This window comes from Coturnix japonica, chromosome 4 (assembly GCF_054131305.1).
Source record: "Coturnix japonica strain WE chromosome 4, WE-NBRP24, whole genome shotgun sequence".
NCBI classification, from domain to species: domain Eukaryota; kingdom Metazoa; phylum Chordata; class Aves; order Galliformes; family Phasianidae; genus Coturnix; species Coturnix japonica.
In genome coordinates this window covers 508611-521035 of record NC_140666.1, presented here as the reverse complement: position 1 = coordinate 521035, position 12425 = coordinate 508611, and positions in this window count along the sequence as shown.

The window sequence follows — 12425 nt, the reverse complement described above, 5'->3', positions numbered from 1 at the left end:
CAAGAATTCCCAAATTCCTCTACAAAATAAGGACATTCCCACCAGAAATATCAAGTTGTGTCATAATGTAGAAAACTTTCACACTAATATCCTTGCTTATCCCAGAAATAAAAAGGAATCTCATAAGTATCACTAATTATCCTTTCAAATATTTCATTTTCTTACCAAACTAATGCTTTTCATTCCTAAAAATAGCATTTTCTAAACAAAATACTGGTTTTCATCCCCAAAGGTAGACATTATCTCTACAGAATGTTCCTTTGGAGCATAATAGAATACAGTGTTTCATGAATTCCTGTATTCCTCTACAAAATAAGGACATTTCCACCCAAAATATCCATTTCTGTCAAGATTTAGAGAACTTTGACATTAATAGCAGTACTTATCCCAGAAAAAAAAAAAAAGGTACATTCTTGAGTATCACTTCTTATCCTTGCAAAAATACATTTTTCTTAACAAATACAATGCTTTTCAGCCCTAAAAATATCATTTTCTCCCCAAAATACTGGGTTTCATCCTCAAAAGAAGACAGTTCCTCTAAAAAATGAATATTTGCAGCATAATATGATACATTGTTTACAGAATACCGGAATTCCTCTTTCAAATAAGGACACTTCCCCCCTAAAGATCAATTTCTGTTCTAATTTTTGAAATTTACACACGACTTTCACTACATAGACCAGAAATAATAAGTTCTCTCTAAAACATCACCATTTCTCCTGGCAAATATTTGAGTTTCTTTTGAAAATATGAATTTTCTTCACTAAAAATAGCATTTTCTAAACCTAATACCTGTTTTCATAACCAAAAGAAGATATTTTCTCTAGAAAATGATGCACTGTAGCATTATAGGATGCATTTCTACCAGAATGCCCGTTTTCCTCTACAAATTATGGACATTTCCACCCAAAATGACAGTTTCTGTTAAAATTTTTACCATTTACACATGAATATCACCACTTCTTCCAGAAATAAGAAGTTCTCTCTTAAGTATCACTCCGTATTCTGGCAAAAATACATTTTTCTTACCTAAGAAAATGCTTTTCATTCCTGAGAATAGTATGTTCTAAACAACATATGGTTTTTAATTCCCAAAAGAAGATATTCTCTCTACTAAATGATACTTAGGAGCATAATATGACACATTGTTTCCAGAACACCAGTTTTACTCTACAAAATAAGGACAGTTCCACCCGAAATATCAATTTCTGTCAAAACATTAAAAATTTTCACACGAATATCACTACACATACCAGAAATAAAAAGTTACCACTGAAGTATCACTAATTATCCTTGCAAAAATCTCATTTTCTTTCAAAAATAAAGCATTTCATTCCTAAAAATAGCATTTCTAAACAAAATACTGGTTTTCATACGCAAAGAAAGACTTTATCCCTACAGAATGATGCTTTGGAGCCTAATAGAATACAGTGATTCAAGAATTCCCAAATTCCTCTACAAAATAAGGACATTCCCACCAGAAATATCAAGTTGTGTCATAATGTAGAAAACTTTCACACTAATATCCTTGCTTATCCCAGAAATAAAAAGGAATCTCATAAGTATCACTAATTATCCTTTCAAATATTTCATTTTCTTACCAAACTAATGCTTTTCATTCCTAAAAATAGCATTTTCTAAACAAAATACTGGTTTTCATCCCCAAAGGTAGACATTATCTCTACAGAATGTTCCTTTGGAGCATAATAGAATACAGTGTTTCATGAATTCCTGTATTCCTCTACAAAATAAGGACATTTCCACCCAAAATATCAATTTCTGTCAAGATTTAGAGAACTTTGACATTAATAGCAGTACTTATCCCAGAAAAAAAAAAAAGGTACATTCTTGAGTATCACTTCTTATCCTTGCAAAAATACATTTTTCTTAACAAATACAATGCTTTTCAGCCCTAAAAATATCATTTTCTCCCCAAAATACTGGGTTTCATCCTCAAAAGAAGACAGTTCCTCTAAAAAATGAATATTTGCAGCATAATATGATACATTGTTTACGGAATACCGGAATTCCTCTTTCAAATAAGGACACTTCCCCCCTAAAGATCAATTTCTGTTCTAATTTTTGAAATTTACACACGACTTTCACTACATAGACCAGAAATAATAAGTTCTCTCTAAAGCATCACCATTTATCCTGGCAAATATTTGAGTTTCTTTTGAAAATATGAATTTTCTTCACTAAAAATAGCATTTTCTAAACCTAATACCTGTTTTCATAACCAAAAGAAGATATTTTCTCTAGAAAATGATGCACTGTAGCATTATAGGATGCATTTCTACCAGAATACCCGTTTTCCTCTACAAATGATGGACATTTCCACCCAAAATGACAGTTTCTGTTAAAATTTTTACCATTTACACATGAATATCACCACTTCTTCCAGAAATAAGAAGTTCTCTCTTAAGTATCACTCCGTATTCTGGCAAAAATACATTTTTCTTACCTAAGAAAATGCTTTTCATTCCTGAGAATAGTATGTTCTAAACAACATATGGTTTTTAATTCCCAAAAGAAGATATTCTCTCTACTAAATGATACTTAGGAGCATAATATGACACATTGTTTCCAGAACACCAGTTTTACTCTACAAAATAAGGACAGTTCCACCCGAAATATCAATTTCTGTCAAAACATTAAAAATTTTCACACGAATATCACTACACATACCAGAAATAAAAAGTTACCACTGAAGTATCACTAATTATCCTTGCAAAAATTTCATTTTCTTTCAAAAATAAAGCATTTCATTCCTAAAAATAGCATTTCTAAACAAAATACTGGTTTTCATACGCAAAGAAAGACTTTATCCCTACAGAATGATGCTTTGGAGCCTAATAGAATACAGTGATTCAAGAATTCCCAAATTCCTCTGCAAAATAAGGACATTCCCACCAGAAATATCAAGTTGTGTCATAATGTAGAAAACTTTCACACTAATATCCTTGCTTATCCCAGAAATAAAAAGGAATCTCATAAGTATCACTAATTATCCTTTCAAATATTTCATTTTCTTACCAAACTAATGCTTTTCATTCCTAAAAATAGCATTTTCTAAACAAAATACTGGTTTTCATCCCCAAAGGTAGACATTATCTCTACAGAATGTTCCTTTGGAGCATAATAGAATACAGTGTTTCATGAATTCCTGTATTCCTCTACAAAATAAGGACATTTCAACCCAAAATATCCATTTCTGTCAAGATTTAGAGAACTTTGACATTAATAGCAGTACTTATCCCAGAAAAAAAAAAAAGGTACATTCTTGAGTATCACTTCTTATCCTTGCAAAAATACATTTTTCTTAACAAATAAAATGCTTTTCAGCCCTAAAAATATCATTTTCTCCCCAAAATACTGGGTTTCATCCTCAAAAGAAGACAGTTCCTCTAAAAAATGAATATTTGCAGCATAATATGATACATTGTTTACGGAATACCGGAATTCCTCTTTCAAATAAGGACACTTCCCCCCTAAAGATCAATTTCTGTTCTAATTTTTGAAATTTACACACGACTTTCACTACATAGACCAGAAATAATAAGTTCTCTCTAAAGCATCACCATTTATCCTGGCAAATATTTGAGTTTCTTTTGAAAATATGAATTTTCTTCACTAAAAATAGCATTTTCTAAACCTAATACCTGTTTTCATAACCAAAAGAAGATATTTTCTCTAGAAAATGATGCACTGTAGCATTATAGGATGCATTTCTACCAGAATGCCCGTTTTCCTCTACAAATTATGGACATTTCCACCCAAAATGACAGTTTCTGTTAAAATTTTTACCATTTACACATGAATATCACCACTTCTTCCAGAAATAAGAAGTTCTCTCTTAAGTATCACTCCGTATTCTGGCAAAAATACATTTTTCTTACCTAAGAAAATGCTTTTCATTCCTGAGAATAGTATGTTCTAAACAACATATGGTTTTTAATTCCCAAAAGAAGATATTCTCTCTACTAAATGATACTTAGGAGCATAATATGACACATTGTTTCCAGAACACCAGTTTTACTCTACAAAATAAGGACAGTTCCACCCGAAATATCAATTTCTGTCAAAACATTAAAAATTTTCACACGAATATCACTACACATACCAGAAATAAAAAGTTACCACTGAAGTATCACTAATTATCCTTGCAAAAATTTCATTTTCTTTCAAAAATAAAGCATTTCATTCCTAAAAATAGCATTTCTAAACAAAATACTGGTTTTCATACACAAAGAAAGACTTTGTCCCTACAGAATGATGCTTTGGAGCCTAATAGAATACAGTGATTCAAGAATTCCCAAATTCCTCTACAAAATAAGGACATTCCCACCAGAAATATCAAGTTGTGTCATAATGTAGAAAACTTTCACACTAATATCCTTGCTTATCCCAGAAATAAAAAGGAATCTCATAAGTATCACTAATTATCCTTTCAAATATTTCATTTTCTTACCAAACTAATGCTTTTCATTCCTAAAAATAGCATTTTCTAAACAAAATACTGGTTTTCATCCCCAAAGGTAGACATTATCTCTACAGAATGTTCCTTTGGAGCATAATAGAATACAGTGTTTCATGAATTCCTGTATTCCTCTACAAAATAAGGACATTTCCACCCAAAATATCCATTTCTGTCAAGATTTAGAGAACTTTGACATTAATAGCAGTACTTATCCCAGAAAAAAAAAAAAGGTACATTCTTGAGTATCACTTCTTATCCTTGCAAAAATACATTTTTCTTAACAAATACAATGCTTTTCAGCCCTAAAAATATCATTTTCTCCCCAAAATACTGGGTTTCATCCTCAAAAGAAGACAGTTCCTCTAAAAAATGAATATTTGCAGCATAATATGATACATTGTTTACAGAATATCGGAATTCCTCTTTCGAATAAGGACACTTTCCCCCTAAAGATCAATTTCTGTTCTAATTTTTGAAATTTACACACGACTTTCACTACATAGACCAGAAATAATAAGTTCTCTCTAAAGCATCACCATTTATCCTGGCAAATATTTGAGTTTCTTTTGAAAATATGAATTTTCTTCACTAAAAATAGCATTTTCTAAACCTAATACCTGTTTTCATAACCAAAAGAAGATATTTTCTCTAGAAAATGATGCACTGTAGCATTATAGGATGCATTTCTACCAGAATACCCGTTTTCCTCTACAAATTATGGACATTTCCACCCAAAATGACAGTTTCTGTTAAAATTTTTACCATTTACACATGAATATCACCACTTCTTCCAGAAATAAGAAGTTCTCTCTTAAGTATCACTCCGTATTCTGGCAAAAATACATTTTTCTTACCTAAGAAAATGCTTTTCATTCCTGAGAATAGTATGTTCTAAACAACATATGGTTTTTAATTCCCAAAAGAAGATATTCTCTCTACTAAATGATACTTAGGAGCATAATATGACACATTGTTTCCAGAACACCAGTTTTACTCTACAAAATAAGGACAGTTCCACCCGAAATATCAATTTCTGTCAAAACATTAAAAATTTTCACACGAATATCACTACACATACCAGAAATAAAAAGTTACCACTGAAGTATCACTAATTATCCTTGCAAAAATTTCATTTTCTTTCAAAAATAAAGCATTTCATTCCTAAAAATAGCATTTCTAAACAAAATACTGGTTTTCATACGCAAAGAAAGACTTTATCCCTACAGAATGATGCTTTGGAGCCTAATAGAATACAGTGATTCAAGAATTCCCAAATTCCTCTACAAAATAAGGACATTCCCACCAGAAATATCAAGTTGTGTCATAATGTAGAAAACTTTCACACTAATATCCTTGCTTATCCCAGAAATAAAAAGGAATCTCATAAGTATCACTAATTATCCTTTCAAATATTTCATTTTCTTACCAAACTAATGCTTTTCATTCCTAAAAATAGCATTTTCTAAACAAAATACTGGTTTTCATCCCCAAAGGTAGACATTATCTCTACAGAATGTTCCTTTGGAGCATAATAGAATACAGTGTTTCATGAATTCCTGTATTCCTCTACAAAATAAGGACATTTCCACCCAAAATATCAATTTCTGTCAAGATTTAGAGAACTTTGACATTAATAGCAGTACTTATCCCAGAAAAAAAAAAAAAGGTACATTCTTGAGTATCACTTCTTATCCTTGCAAAAATACATTTTTCTTAACAAATACAATGCTTTTCAGCCCTAAAAATATCATTTTCTCCCCAAAATACTGGGTTTCATCCTCAAAAGAAGACAGTTCCTCTAAAAAATGAATATTTGCAGCATAATATGATACATTGTTTACGGAATACCGGAATTCCTCTTTCAAATAAGGACACTTCCCCCCTAAAGATCAATTTCTGTTCTAATTTTTGAAATTTACACACGACTTTCACTACATAGACCAGAAATAATAAGTTCTCTCTAAAGCATCACCATTTATCCTGGCAAATATTTGAGTTTCTTTTGAAAATATGAATTTTCTTCACTAAAAATAGCATTTTCTAAACCTAATACCTGTTTTCATAACCAAAAGAAGATATTTTCTCTAGAAAATGATGCACTGTAGCATTATAGGATGCATTTCTACCAGAATACCCGTTTTCCTCTACAAATTATGGACATTTCCACCCAAAATGACAGTTTCTGTTAAAATTTTTACCATTTACACATGAATATCACCACTTCTTCCAGAAATAAGAAGTTCTCTCTTAAGTATCACTCCGTATTCTGGCAAAAATACATTTTTCTTACCTAAGAAAATGCTTTTCATTCCTGAGAATAGTATGTTCTAAACAACATATGGTTTTTAATTCCCAAAAGAAGATATTCTCTCTACTAAATGATACTTAGGAGCATAATATGACACATTGTTTCCAGAACACCAGTTTTACTCTACAAAATAAGGACAGTTCCACCCGAAATATCAATTTCTGTCAAAACATTAAAAATTTTCACACGAATATCACTACACATTCCAGAAATAAAAAGTTATCACTGAAGTATCACTAATTATCCTTGCAAAAATTTCATTTTCTTTCAAAAATAAAGCATTTCATTCCTAAAAATAGCATTTCTAAACAAAATACTGGTTTTCATACGCAAAGAAAGACTTTATCCCTACAGAATGATGCTTTGGAGCCTAATAGAATACAGTGATTCAAGAATTCCCAAATTCCTCTACAAAATAAGGACATTCCCACCAGAAATATCAAGTTGTGTCATAATGTAGAAAACTTTCACACTAATATCCTTGCTTATCCCAGAAATAAAAAGGAATCTCATAAGTATCACTAATTATCCTTTCAAATATTTCATTTTCTTACCAAACTAATGCTTTTCATTCCTAAAAATAGCATTTTCTATACAAAATACTGGTTTTCATCCCCAAAGGTAGACATTATCTCTACAGAATGTTCCTTTGGAGCATAATAGAATACAGTGTTTCATGAATTCCTGTATTCCTCTACAAAATAAGGACATTTCCACCCAAAATATCAATTTCTGTCAAGATTTAGAGAACTTTGACATTAATAGCAGTACTTATCCCAGAAAAAAAAAAAAAGGTACATTCTTGAGTATCACTTCTTATCCTTGCAAAAATACATTTTTCTTAACAAATACAATGCTTTTCAGCCCTAAAAATATCATTTTCTCCCCAAAATACTGGGTTTCATCCTCAAAAGAAGACAGTTCCTCTAAAAAATGAATATTTGCAGCATAATATGATACATTGTTTACGGAATACCGGAATTCCTCTTTCAAATAAGGACACTTCCCCCCTAAAGATCAATTTCTGTTCTAATTTTTGAAATTTACACACGACTTTCACTACATAGACCAGAAATAATAAGTTCTCTCTAAAGCATCACCATTTATCCTGGCAAATATTTGAGTTTCTTTTGAAAATATGAATTTTCTTCACTAAAAATAGCATTTTCTAAACCTAATACCTGTTTTCATAACCAAAAGAAGATATTTTCTCTAGAAAATGATGCACTGTAGCATTATAGGATGCATTTCTACCAGAATGCCCGTTTTCCTCTACAAATTATGGACATTTCCACCCAAAATGACAGTTTCTGTTAAAATTTTTACCATTTACACATGAATATCACCACTTCTTCCAGAAATAAGAAGTTCTCTCTTAAGTATCACTCCGTATTCTGGCAAAAATACATTTTTCTTACCTAAGAAAATGCTTTTCATTCCTGAGAATAGTATGTTCTAAACAACATATGGTTTTTAATTCCCAAAAGAAGATATTCTCTCTACTAAATGATACTTAGGAGCATAATATGACACATTGTTTCCAGAACACCAGTTTTACTCTACAAAATAAGGACAGTTCCACCCGAAATATCAATTTCTGTCAAAACATTAAAAATTTTCACACGAATATCACTACACATACCAGAAATAAAAAGTTACCACTGAAGTATCACTAATTATCCTTGCAAAAATTTCATTTTCTTTCAAAAATAAAGCATTTCATTCCTAAAAATAGCATTTCTAAACAAAATACTGGTTTTCATACGCAAAGAAAGACTTTATCCCTACAGAATGATGCTTTGGAGCCTAATAGAATACAGTGATTCAAGAATTCCCAAATTCCTCTACAAAATAAGGACATTCCCACCAGAAATATCAAGTTGTGTCATAATGTAGAAAACTTTCACACTAATATCCTTGCTTATCCCAGAAATAAAAAGGAATCTCATAAGTATCACTAATTATCCTTTCGAATATTTCATTTTCTTACCAAACCAATGCTTTTCATTCCTAAAAATAGCATTTTCTAAACAAAATACTGGTTTTCATCCCCAAAGGTAGACATTATCTCTACAGAATGTTCCTTTGGAGCATAATAGAATACAGTGTTTCATGAATTCCTGTATTCCTCTACAAAATAAGGACATTTCAACCCAAAATATCCATTTCTGTCAAGATTTAGAGAACTTTGACATTAATAGCAGTACTTATCCCAGAAAAAAAAAAAAGGTACATTCTTGAGTATCACTTCTTATCCTTGCAAAAATACATTTTTCTTAACAAATACAATGCTTTTCAGCCCTAAAAATATCATTTTCTCCCCAAAATACTGGGTTTCATCCTCAAAAGAAGACAGTTCCTCTAAAAAATGAATATTTGCAGCATAATATGATACATTGTTTACGGAATACCGGAATTCCTCTTTCATATAAGGACACTTCCCCCCTAAAGATCAATTTCTGTTCTAATTTTTGAAATTTACACACGACTTTCACTACATAGACCAGAAATAATAAGTTCTCTCTAAAGCATCACCATTTATCCTGGCAAATATTTGAGTTTCTTTTGAAAATATGAATTTTCTTCACTAAAAATAGCATTTTCTAAACCTAATACCTGTTTTCATAACCAAAAGAAGATATTTTCTCTAGAAAATGATGCACTGTAGCATTATAGGATGCATTTCTACCAGAATGCCCGTTTTCCTCTACAAATTATGGACATTTCCACCCAAAATGACAGTTTCTGTTAAAATTTTTACCATTTACACATGAATATCACCACTTCTTCCAGAAATAAGAAGTTCTCTCTTAAGTATCACTCCGTATTCTGGCAAAAATACATTTTTCTTACCTAAGAAAATGCTTTTCATTCCTGAGAATAGTATGTTCTAAACAACATATGGTTTTTAATTCCCAAAAGAAGATATTCTCTCTACTAAATGATACTTAGGAGCATAATATGACACATTGTTTCCAGAACACCAGTTTTACTCTACAAAATAAGGACAGTTCCACCCGAAATATCAATTTCTGTCAAAACATTAAAAATTTTCACACGAATATCACTACACATACCAGAAATAAAAAGTTACCACTGAAGTATCACTAATTATCCTTGCAAAAATTTCATTTTCTTTCAAAAATAAAGCATTTCATTCCTAAAAATAGCATTTCTAAACAAAATACTGGTTTTCATACGCAAAGAAAGACTTTATCCCTACAGAATGATGCTTTGGAGCCTAATAGAATACAGTGATTCAAGAATTCCCAAATTCCTCTACAAAATAAGGACATTCCCACCAGAAATATCAAGTTGTGTCATAATGTAGAAAACTTTCACACTAATATCCTTGCTTATCCCAGAAATAAAAAGGAATCTCATAAGTATCACTAATTATCCTTTCGAATATTTCATTTTCTTACCAAACCAATGCTTTTCATTCCTAAAAATAGCATTTTCTAAACAAAATACTGGTTTTCATCCCCAAAGGTAGACATTATCTCTACAGAATGTTCCTTTGGAGCATAATAGAATACAGTGTTTCATGAATTCCTGTATTCCTCTACAAAATAAGGACATTTCAACCCAAAATATCCATTTCTGTCAAGATTTAGAGAACTTTGACATTAATAGCAGTACTTATCCCAGAAAAAAAAAAAAGGTACATTCTTGAGTATCACTTCTTATCCTTGCAAAAATACATTTTTCTTAACAAATACAATGCTTTTCAGCCCTAAAAATATCATTTTCTCCCCAAAATACTGGGTTTCATCCTCAAAAGAAGACAGTTCCTCTAAAAAATGAATATTTGCAGCATAATATGATACATTGTTTACGGAATACCGGAATTCCTCTTTCATATAAGGACACTTCCCCCCTAAAGATCAATTTCTGTTCTAATTTTTGAAATTTACACACGACTTTCACTACATAGACCAGAAATAATAAGTTCTCTCTAAAGCATCACCATTTATCCTGGCAAATATTTGAGTTTCTTTTGAAAATATGAATTTTCTTCACTAAAAATAGCATTTTCTAAACCTAATACCTGTTTTCATAACCAAAAGAAGATATTTTCTCTAGAAAATGATGCACTGTAGCATTATAGGATGCATTTCTACCAGAATGCCCGTTTTCCTCTACAAATTATGGACATTTCCACCCAAAATGACAGTTTCTGTTAAAATTTTTACCATTTACACATGAATATCACCACTTCTTCCAGAAATAAGAAGTTCTCTCTTAAGTATCACTCCGTATTCTGGCAAAAATACATTTTTCTTACCTAAGAAAATGCTTTTCATTCCTGAGAATAGTATGTTCTAAACAACATATGGTTTTTAATTCCCAAAAGAAGATATTCTCTCTACTAAATGATACTTAGGAGCATAATATGACACATTGTTTCCAGAACACCAGTTTTACTCTACAAAATAAGGACAGTTCCACCCGAAATATCAATTTCTGTCAAAACATTAAAAATTTTCACACGAATATCACTACACATACCAGAAATAAAAAGTTATCACTGAAGTATCACTAATTATCCTTGCAAAAATTTCATTTTCTTTCAAAAATAAAGCATTTCATTCCTAAAAATAGCATTTCTAAACAAAATACTGGTTTTCATACGCAAAGAAAGACTTTATCCCTACAGAATGATGCTTTGGAGCCTAATAGAATACAGTGATTCAAGAATTCCCAAATTCCTCTACAAAATAAGGACATTCCCACCAGAAATATCAAGTTGTGTCATAATGTAGAAAACTTTCACACTAATATCCTTGCTTATCCCAGAAATAAAAAGGAATCTCATAAGTATCACTAATTATCCTTTCAAATATTTCATTTTCTTACCAAACTAATGCTTTTCATTCCTAAAAATAGCATTTTCTAAACAAAATACTGGTTTTCATCCCCAAAGGTAGACATTATCTCTACAGAATGTTCCTTTGGAGCATAATAGAATACAGTGTTTCATGAATTCCTGTATTCCTCTACAAAATAAGGACATTTCCACCCAAAATATCCATTTCTGTCAAGATTTAGAGAACTTTGACATTAATAGCAGTACTTATCCCAGAAAAAAAAAAAAGGTACATTCTTGAGTATCACTTCTTATCCTTGCAAAAATACATTTTTCTTAACAAATACAATGCTTTTCAGCCCTAAAAATATCATTTTCTCCCCAAAATACTGGGTTTCATCCTCAAAAGAAGACAGTTCCTCTAAAAAATGAATATTTGCAGCATAATATGATACATTGTTTACGGAATACCAGAATTCCTCTTTCAAATAAGGACACTTCCCCCCTAAAGATCAATTTCTGTTCTAATTTTTGAAATTTACACACGACTTTCACTACATAGACCAGAAATAATAAGTTCTCTCTAAAGCATCACCATTTATCCTGGCAAATATTTGGGTTTCTTTTGAAAATATGAATTTTCTTCACTAAAAATAGCATTTTCTAAACCTAATACCTGTTTTCATAACCAAAAGAAGATATTTTCTCTAGAAAATGATGCACTGTAGCATTATAGGATGCATTTCTACCAGAATACCCGTTTTCCTCTACAAATTATGGACATTTCCACCCAAAATGACAGTTTCTGTTAAAATTTTTACCATTTA